General features: G+C 47.4%; 1 non-coding gene across 1 annotated transcript; it reads right to left on the bottom strand.

Moving 5' to 3' along the window:
* Nucleotides 1-5,106: 5,106 nt before the first annotated feature.
* On the bottom strand, nucleotides 5,107-5,213 carry LOC128562822 (U6 spliceosomal RNA). Its single transcript, XR_008373522.1, has one exon. It is a non-coding gene; the product is annotated as a U6 spliceosomal RNA (small nuclear RNA).
* Between the last annotated feature and the right edge of the window lie 2,517 nt (nucleotides 5,214-7,730).

Here is a 7,730-nt window from a genome sequence, read left to right on the forward strand (position 1 = left end):
AGCAATCCACCCACCTTGGCCTCCCAGAGTGCTAGGATTACAGGTGTAATCATTTATCTTCAGACAGTGAATTTTATGTATCATCTAGTTCAGTGGTTCTATCTGTGGGTCGCGACCCACAGGAACTATATTAAAGGGCCGCGGCATTAGGAAGGTTGAGAACCACTGATTTATTTGGTCTTCTGTGAAGGTCATTTACCCCCATTTTATAGACAATGGAACTGAGGCTCAGATAGATTTCACCACTAGCAAGTGGTGAAACTTTTTTCTTTTCTTTTTTTGAGACAGAGACTCAAGCTGTCGCCCTGGGTAGAGTGCCGTGGCTTCACAGCTCACAACAACCTCCAACTCTTGGGCTTAAGCGATTCTCTTGCCTCAGCTTCCCAAGTGGCTGGGAGTACAGGCGCCCACCACAATGCCTGGCTATTTTTTTGTTGTAGTTGTCATTGTTGTTTAGCAGGCCAGGGCCGGTTCAAACCCTCCAGCCTCGGTGTATGTGGCTGGCTCCCTACCCACTGAGCTACAGGCGGGTCTCACTCTTGCTCAGGGTGGTCTGAAACCCCTGGGATCAAGGGATTCTCCCAACTTGGCCTCCCAGAGTGCTGGGGTTACAGGCGTGAGTCACAGGGCCAGGTCAAGGCAGTGTGCTTTTAAACACTACTCAAACGACTTCCCAATATCATACATGTGGTAATCGTTACTAGGCTTTCTTCCACTGGATTGCATACTTTTTTTTTTTTTTTGAGACAGAGTCTCACTTTATCGCCCTCGGTAGAGTGCCAGAGCGTCACAGCTCACAGCAACCTCAAACGCCTAGGCTTAAGCAATTCTCTTGCCTTAGCCTCCCAAGTAGGCGGGACTACAGGTGCTCGCCACAACACCCGGCTATTTTTTTGTTCCAGTTGTCATTGTTGTTTGGCAGGTCCAGGCCAGGCTCAAACCTACCAGCCTCGGTGTATGTGGCCGGCACCCTAACCATTGAGCTATGAGCGCCAAGCCAGCATACTTCTTGTTAAATATCTGGAACACAGTAGATACTCAGGAAATGTCTGTGAAAGGTAGCCAGGCCCACAGTTAGGGCTGGAAACAGACCAGCACTTGGTGAACTTCGACCTAGGAGTCAGGATACATTGACATGTGCTTGCCCTCTCTGAGCCGAGATGGGAAAAGGGCTGAATCAATACCACAACTATTAGAATTTTTCCCACCCCAATTCTCCCCTCAGCGCGTCAAGTGTCCCATGCCAAGCCCCAGGTTTCAACTCCCAGAGAAGGTGGTAGTGGCTGATAAGCTCACTTCTGCCACCTTCTGGTAGTAAGCAGCCTTGTTTATTTTTTTCTCCAGTACCGGGAATCTAAGGAAGGTGGCTCTAGAAAAGGCGGAAAGCTCTTTACATACCGCCCAGACCCCTGAAGGTTTTCCTTCCCTGGAATGCCTTCTCTTTTCAGCACACCTTCACATTCCTGCTATTCCAGCACACTGAGCTTAACTTTCTAGAGTTAAGACTCTTTTTTTTTTTGGCCGGGGCTAGGTTTGAACCCGCCACCTCCTGCATATGGGACCGGTGCCCTACTCTTTGAGCCACAGGCACCGCCCAAGACTCTTAAAGATTCTAAGCTCTGAAAAGATTGCAGTGCTCACCTCTACAATAAGAGCTTCGAGATAGAAACAACACTAAAAGTAAAATAAAGTAAGGCTGTATTACAAAAATTCTGATGTTCCTCAAATTGACTGCTTTAGTGTTAATATGTCAAAAATATGAAATATTATATTTCTCTCAAAATTTCTGTTGGCTTTAGGGCCCCTGCCTTGCTAACTTTTGTGCTAAATACTGCTGGGTACTACTGGGATAGTACACCATGGATCTCACTTTGGAAAAAAGAATCTTCGTGGCATAAGCCTGTTATTCCTGTTTAGCCAACAGCTGCTTGAAGAAAAAGTCTGTTGCATTTTATGTCTTTGTCTTTTAGGGATCACACAGTAAGTTCCTAAGCGATAATAGCAGAGAATAGCCAACGTTTGGTTTTTGGTTTGTACTTGGATTGAAGGGTTGGCTGGCCTCTTGTCACAAATATTCTTGGTGCTTAATGCTTGTGTGTGTACTTCTCTGCATCTATACTTTTTCTCTTTGCAAATTTGAGCACCCTCCTAACTCTAAAAAACCATATTTTGGGCTCGGCACCTGTGGCTCAAGCGGCTAACGCGCCAGCCACATAGACCTGAGCTGGCGGTCTGAATCCAGCCCAGACCGCCAAACAACAATGATGGCTGTAACCAAAAAATAGCCGGGCATTGTGGTGGGCACCTGTAGTCCCAGCTACTTGGGAGGCTGAAGCAGGAGAATTGTTTGAGTCCAGGAGTTGGAGGTTGCTGTGAGCTGCGATGCCAAAGTACTCTACCCAGGGCGATAGCTTGAGTCTCTGTCTAAAAACAAAAACAAAAACAAAAACCATATTTTGGCTCAAAAGAAGGATTCCAAAATGGCAATCTATACTATTTATAAGTCTTTGTCTTTCTTCAGATCCCAAGAATCAATTCTTTTCAGTGGGTTTTATTAAGAATAGCTGTCTTGGCTCGGGGTCCATAGCACAGTGGTTACAGTGCTGGCCACATACACCAAGGCTAGCAGGTTCAGGCCAGCTAAACAACAATGACAACTGTAACAAAAAAATAGCTGGGCATTGTGGCGGGCACGTGTAGTCCCAGCAACTCGGGATGCTGAGGCAAGAGAATCGCTTAAGCCCATGAGTTAGGGGTTGCTGTGATGCCAAGGCACTCTACCTAGGGCAACATAGTGACACTCTGTCTCAAAATAAATAAATAAATAAAGAATTGCTGTCTTGGCTGGGGGCAGTGGCTCATTCCTATAACTCCAGCACTTGGGAGGCAGAGGAGGGTGAATTACCTGAGCTCATGAGTTCCAGACCAGCAAGAGTGAGACACCATCTCTAAAAAATAGCCAGGCATTGGGCGGCGCCTGTGGCTCAGTCGGTAAGGCGCCTGCCCCATATACCGAGGGTGGCGGGTTCAAACCCGGCCCTGGCCAAACTGCAACCAAAAAATAGCCGGGCGTTGTGGCGGGCGCCTGTAGTCCCAGCTACTCGGGAGGCTGAGGCAAGAGAATCGCTTAAGCCCAGGAGTTGGAGGTTGCTGTGAGCTGTGTGAGGCCATGGCACTCTACCGAGGGCCATAAAGTGAGACTCTGTCTCTACAAAAAAAAAAAATAGCCAGGCATTGGCGGTGCCCATAGCTTAGTGGGTAGGGCACCGGCCACATACACTGAGGCTGGCAGGTTCGAACCCAGTCTGGGCCAGCTAAAGCAACAACAAAAAAATAGCTGGGTGTTGTGATGGGCGCCTGTTGTCCCAGCTGCTTGAGAATCGCTTAAGCCCAAGAGTGTGAGGTTGCTATGAGCTGTGATGCCATGGCACTCTACCCAGGGCGATGGCTTGAGACTCTGTCTCAAAAAAAAAAAAAAAAAAATATATATATATATATATAGCCAAGCGTTGTGGCCTGTAGTTCCACCTACTTAGGAAGCTGAAGCAAGAGAATCGCTTGAGCCCAAGAGTTTGAGGTTGCTGTGAGCTATGAGGCCATATCACTCTACCAAGGATAACCAAGTAAGACTCTGTTTCCAAAAAAAAAGGAATAGCTGTCTTGGCTGGGTGCAGAATTCAGCACCTAGCCAGGGAGGTAAGCCCTAGATATATATCTGTTTCAAATAAAAAAGAAAGAAAGAAAAAGAATAGCTGTCTTGAAGACCAGGCACAGTAGCTCAACCACTTAATCCTAGCACTTTGGGAGACTGAGGTGGGAGGATCATTTGAGGCCAGGAGTTAGAGACCTCAGTGAGCTATGGTGATGTCATTGCACTCTAGCCCAGATGGCAGAACAAGACTCTATCTCAAAAAAAAAAAAAAGAGTAGTCAATTTGTCATCTTGAATTTGTCAAATGTCTTCTTAGCATCTATGGAATTGATGTGATTTTTATTAAACTTGTTGGCTCAGTGCCTATAGCACAGTGGTTATAGGCCAGCCACCTACACCGAGGTTGGCAGGTTCAAACCTGGTCCAGGCCAGCTAAACAAAAATGACCACTGCAACAGCAACAGCAACAGCAACAGCAACAGCAACAAAAAAATAGCTGGGCCTTATGGTGGGCACCTGTAGTCCAAGCTGCTTGGGATGCTGAGGCAAGAGAATCACTTTAGCTCAAGGGTTTGAGGTTGCTGTGAGCTGTGATGCCACAGCACTCTACCAAGGGTGACATAGTGACACTCTGCCTCAAACAACAACAACAACAACAAAAAGTAAAAAGTAAAAAACCTAGCAGTACCCTGAACCCCTTAAATGCATCAATGTAATGCATTGATCATAGTTATGATTTAATAAAAAATAATTAATAATAAAAAATAAAGTAAAAAAACTAACCAGGTGGGTACTTGTAATCCCAGCTACTCGGGAGGGTGAGGCAAAGAGGATTGCTTCTTTTTTTTTTTTTTTAGTTTTTGGCTGGGGCCAGATCTGAACCCACCACCTTCAGTATATGGGGCTAGCGCTCTACTCACTGAGCCACAGGTACCACCCATAGAGGATTGCTTGAGCCCAGGTATTTGAGGTGCTATGAGCTATGATGTCATGGACCTCTACATGAGGGGGACAAAGTGAGATTCTGTCTTTTTTTTTTTTTTTTTTTGGTTTTTGGCCGGGGCTGGGTTTGAACCCGCCACCTCCGGCATATGAGACCGGCGCCCTACCCCTTGAGCCACAGGCGCTGCCCAAGAGATTCTGTCTTAAAATAAATAAATAAATAAAATAAAATAAAAGGAAGATGAAAAATGACAGATATACCAAATAAAGGACTTTTTTTTTTCTATTTTTTTAATTTTTTTTTTTAATTTTTTTATTAAATCATAACTGTATACAATGATATGATTATGGGGCATCATACACTCACTTCATAAACCATTTGACACATTTTTATCACAGTGGTTAACATAGCCTTTCCGGCGTTATCTCAGTTACTGTGCCAAAACATTTACATTCTACATTTACCAAGTTTCGCAAATACCCCTGTAATATGCACCACAGGTGTGATCCCACAAAAATGTGGAACGCTTCACGAATTTGCGTGTCATCCTTGCGCAGGGGCCATGCTAATCTTCTCTGTATCGTTCCAATTTTAGTATATGTGCTGCCGAAGCGAGCACAGGACTTTTGAATAGTTGGAGAGGTAGACCATTAAACAGATGAGTAAAGATGGCTTGAAGTATTGCCTCTCTCAAAGTGAGCATGAGAAAGGATATGCCTTCTTTTTTTTTTTTTGTAGAGACAGAGTCTCATCTTATCGCCCTCGGTAGAGTGCCGTGGCATCACACAGCTCACAGCAACCTCCAAATCCTTGGGCTTAGGCGATTCTCTTGCCTCAGCCTCCCAAGTAGCTGGGACTACAGGCGCCCGCCACAACGCCCGGCTATTTTTTTGTTGCAGTTTGGCCGGGGCTGGGTTTGAACTCGCCACCCTCGGCATATGGGGCCAGCGCCCTACCCGCTGAGCCATAGGCACCGCCAGGATATGCCTTCTTATTGCGTCAAGAGGCTGAGGAATGAACACATGACTTTTGGCCAGCCTTATGAGCTTTGGTTCTTCCTATGATTATACATTCCCTCATCCCTCTATGGTTACCTTATATCTCAGTTTTTCTGGAACTTTCCAATTTCAATGTTTCCCCTAAACCAGTGAGATGCTCCAGAAAAGACTATATATCTCATCCTCAGCTTATCTATAGCTCTTTCCAATACTATATACTTGCACAACTCTGTGTCTTTCCCAGGAAAAGACAAAGGTGGGATGTAAAAATTAGGCCCCTGTATTAGAAAGGTGATGGACAGAAGAGGATATGGATAAAGAACGAGATGTGTTGGGCGCACAACCCACCCTCTTCTTCTCAATCAGCAAGGAGGAGATAGGAGAGACCAGGAGGGCAGTGCCTGTGGCTCAGTGGGTAAAGCACCGGCCCCATATACTGAGGGTGGTGGGCTCGAACCCAACCCCGACCGAACTGCAACAAAAAAACAGCTGGGCATTATAGTGGGCGCCTGTAGTCCCAGCTACTTGGGAGGCTGAGGCAGGAGAATCACCTAAGCCCAGGAGTTGGAGGTTGCTGTGAGCTGTGATGCCACAGCACTCTACCTAGGGTGATAAAGTGAGACTCTGTCTCCATAAAAAAAAAAAGAGAGAGACCTGGAGAAGCATGGGTGGGGACTAGGATATCACTGGTGAGGCCACAAGTTCCCAGGCTCTCAGGCTCCCTCTCCACTGGGCCCTGCAAGAGTTACTCAGGTATTCTTTTTCCTTGTCTGGGTTCCCAGAGCTCCCTGCAGCTGCATATTCTAGACCTTTCGTTGTCCCCTGGCTAAAATGAGTGAGTCCACGAGACGCCATATATTTCTTCTCCAAGAATTTTGAAGCAAGTAGGAAGTGTTCTGAGGGTAGCATATGAGGAAAAGCATGCCAGACTTCGTCTCCCTACTCACCAGGATCCTGGAGAGATGGGTCAGGCCTGATACTCATCCAGAAGTAGAATGGGTTGGTAGGTGTTGTCTGATAGAGCACATTAGAGTTTCAGTTTGCCTCCTCTGCTAATCAATGCCCTTCCTGCTGTCCTACCCCAATATTCTTGGATTCCTGAGGTCTCTTTATTTGTCAAAGAAAGTCCAAGGCCTGAGGACACTTTAGAGTGGTAAGGGGCCCAGTGGAGAAATGTGTGATCATCTATGAGTATGTTGACTTTGTGTGTCTCCTTCCAAGTCCTGGCCCTAGTGGTTCCTGTGTTGCCATGAATGTCCATATGTGTATGACTGTGGCATGTGTCTGTGTCAGCCTTTGTGTGCCAGAGCAGGGGCTTCTGTGGTGTGCATATGAAGTGGGAGGGGGTGATGGTGAGAGCCTGACTCCCTCTCCTCCTCCATCTGGCCTTGATCAGCTGGTCTCTGGGGAGGGAGCCGCGGTTTCAGATACAGGAAAATGTTCCAGGAAGCGGCCACTGTGCTGGGCCCTGTTCTGGCTCCCCCAGCGGAAATTGTTCCAGGAGGGAGGAGGAAGGGGGTGTTGAGATAGGATTAAGGGGCGGGGATGGGGTGGGGGGGGTGGCTCTTGGCTCCCCTCTCTGCAGGATAAAGCTAAATAAGTTGATGGGAACCTGCATACTGCTACTACATCATTTGATGCAGAAAAATTGAGAGCCAGTGGAAGAGGGTCCTCTTTCCTATCTGGTTCTCTTTTCAATGGAGTTTAAGGATTGGGTTCTGGGTGGCCTCTAAAGGTCCCTCTTCTGGCCCTGCTATCATGTGCATAAGCTGGGAACCAGGACACCTGGGTCTTTATAAGTGGTGTAGCTTGGGGTGGGGGAGAGGGGCTTAGGATTCAGCTCTCTTCTCTCCACTAAGGGGGCTTTGAAGCTTGGATCCAGGACTGGGAGGGCTGCTTAATTGGGATAATGGAGGTTAATGGGGCGCCTGGAGGGGGCGGCCACGCTCCTAGATCAAAGAAGCCAGCTCTTCGGAACCACCGCAGCTGGAGGTCACAGCTGGAGGGGGAGGGGCAGGGGCAGAGACTTCGGGCCAGCCAGCAGGGGGTGCTCTGGCCCAGGGAAGCCTGATCGCTCCAGTCTCTGACCCTTCTTCGCTTGAAACTGCTTTTGCCCAGAGTGCTCCTGGGGAACAGAG

This window comes from Nycticebus coucang, chromosome 12 (genome assembly GCF_027406575.1).
Source record: "Nycticebus coucang isolate mNycCou1 chromosome 12, mNycCou1.pri, whole genome shotgun sequence".
Taxonomy (NCBI): Eukaryota; Metazoa; Chordata; class Mammalia; order Primates; family Lorisidae; genus Nycticebus; species Nycticebus coucang.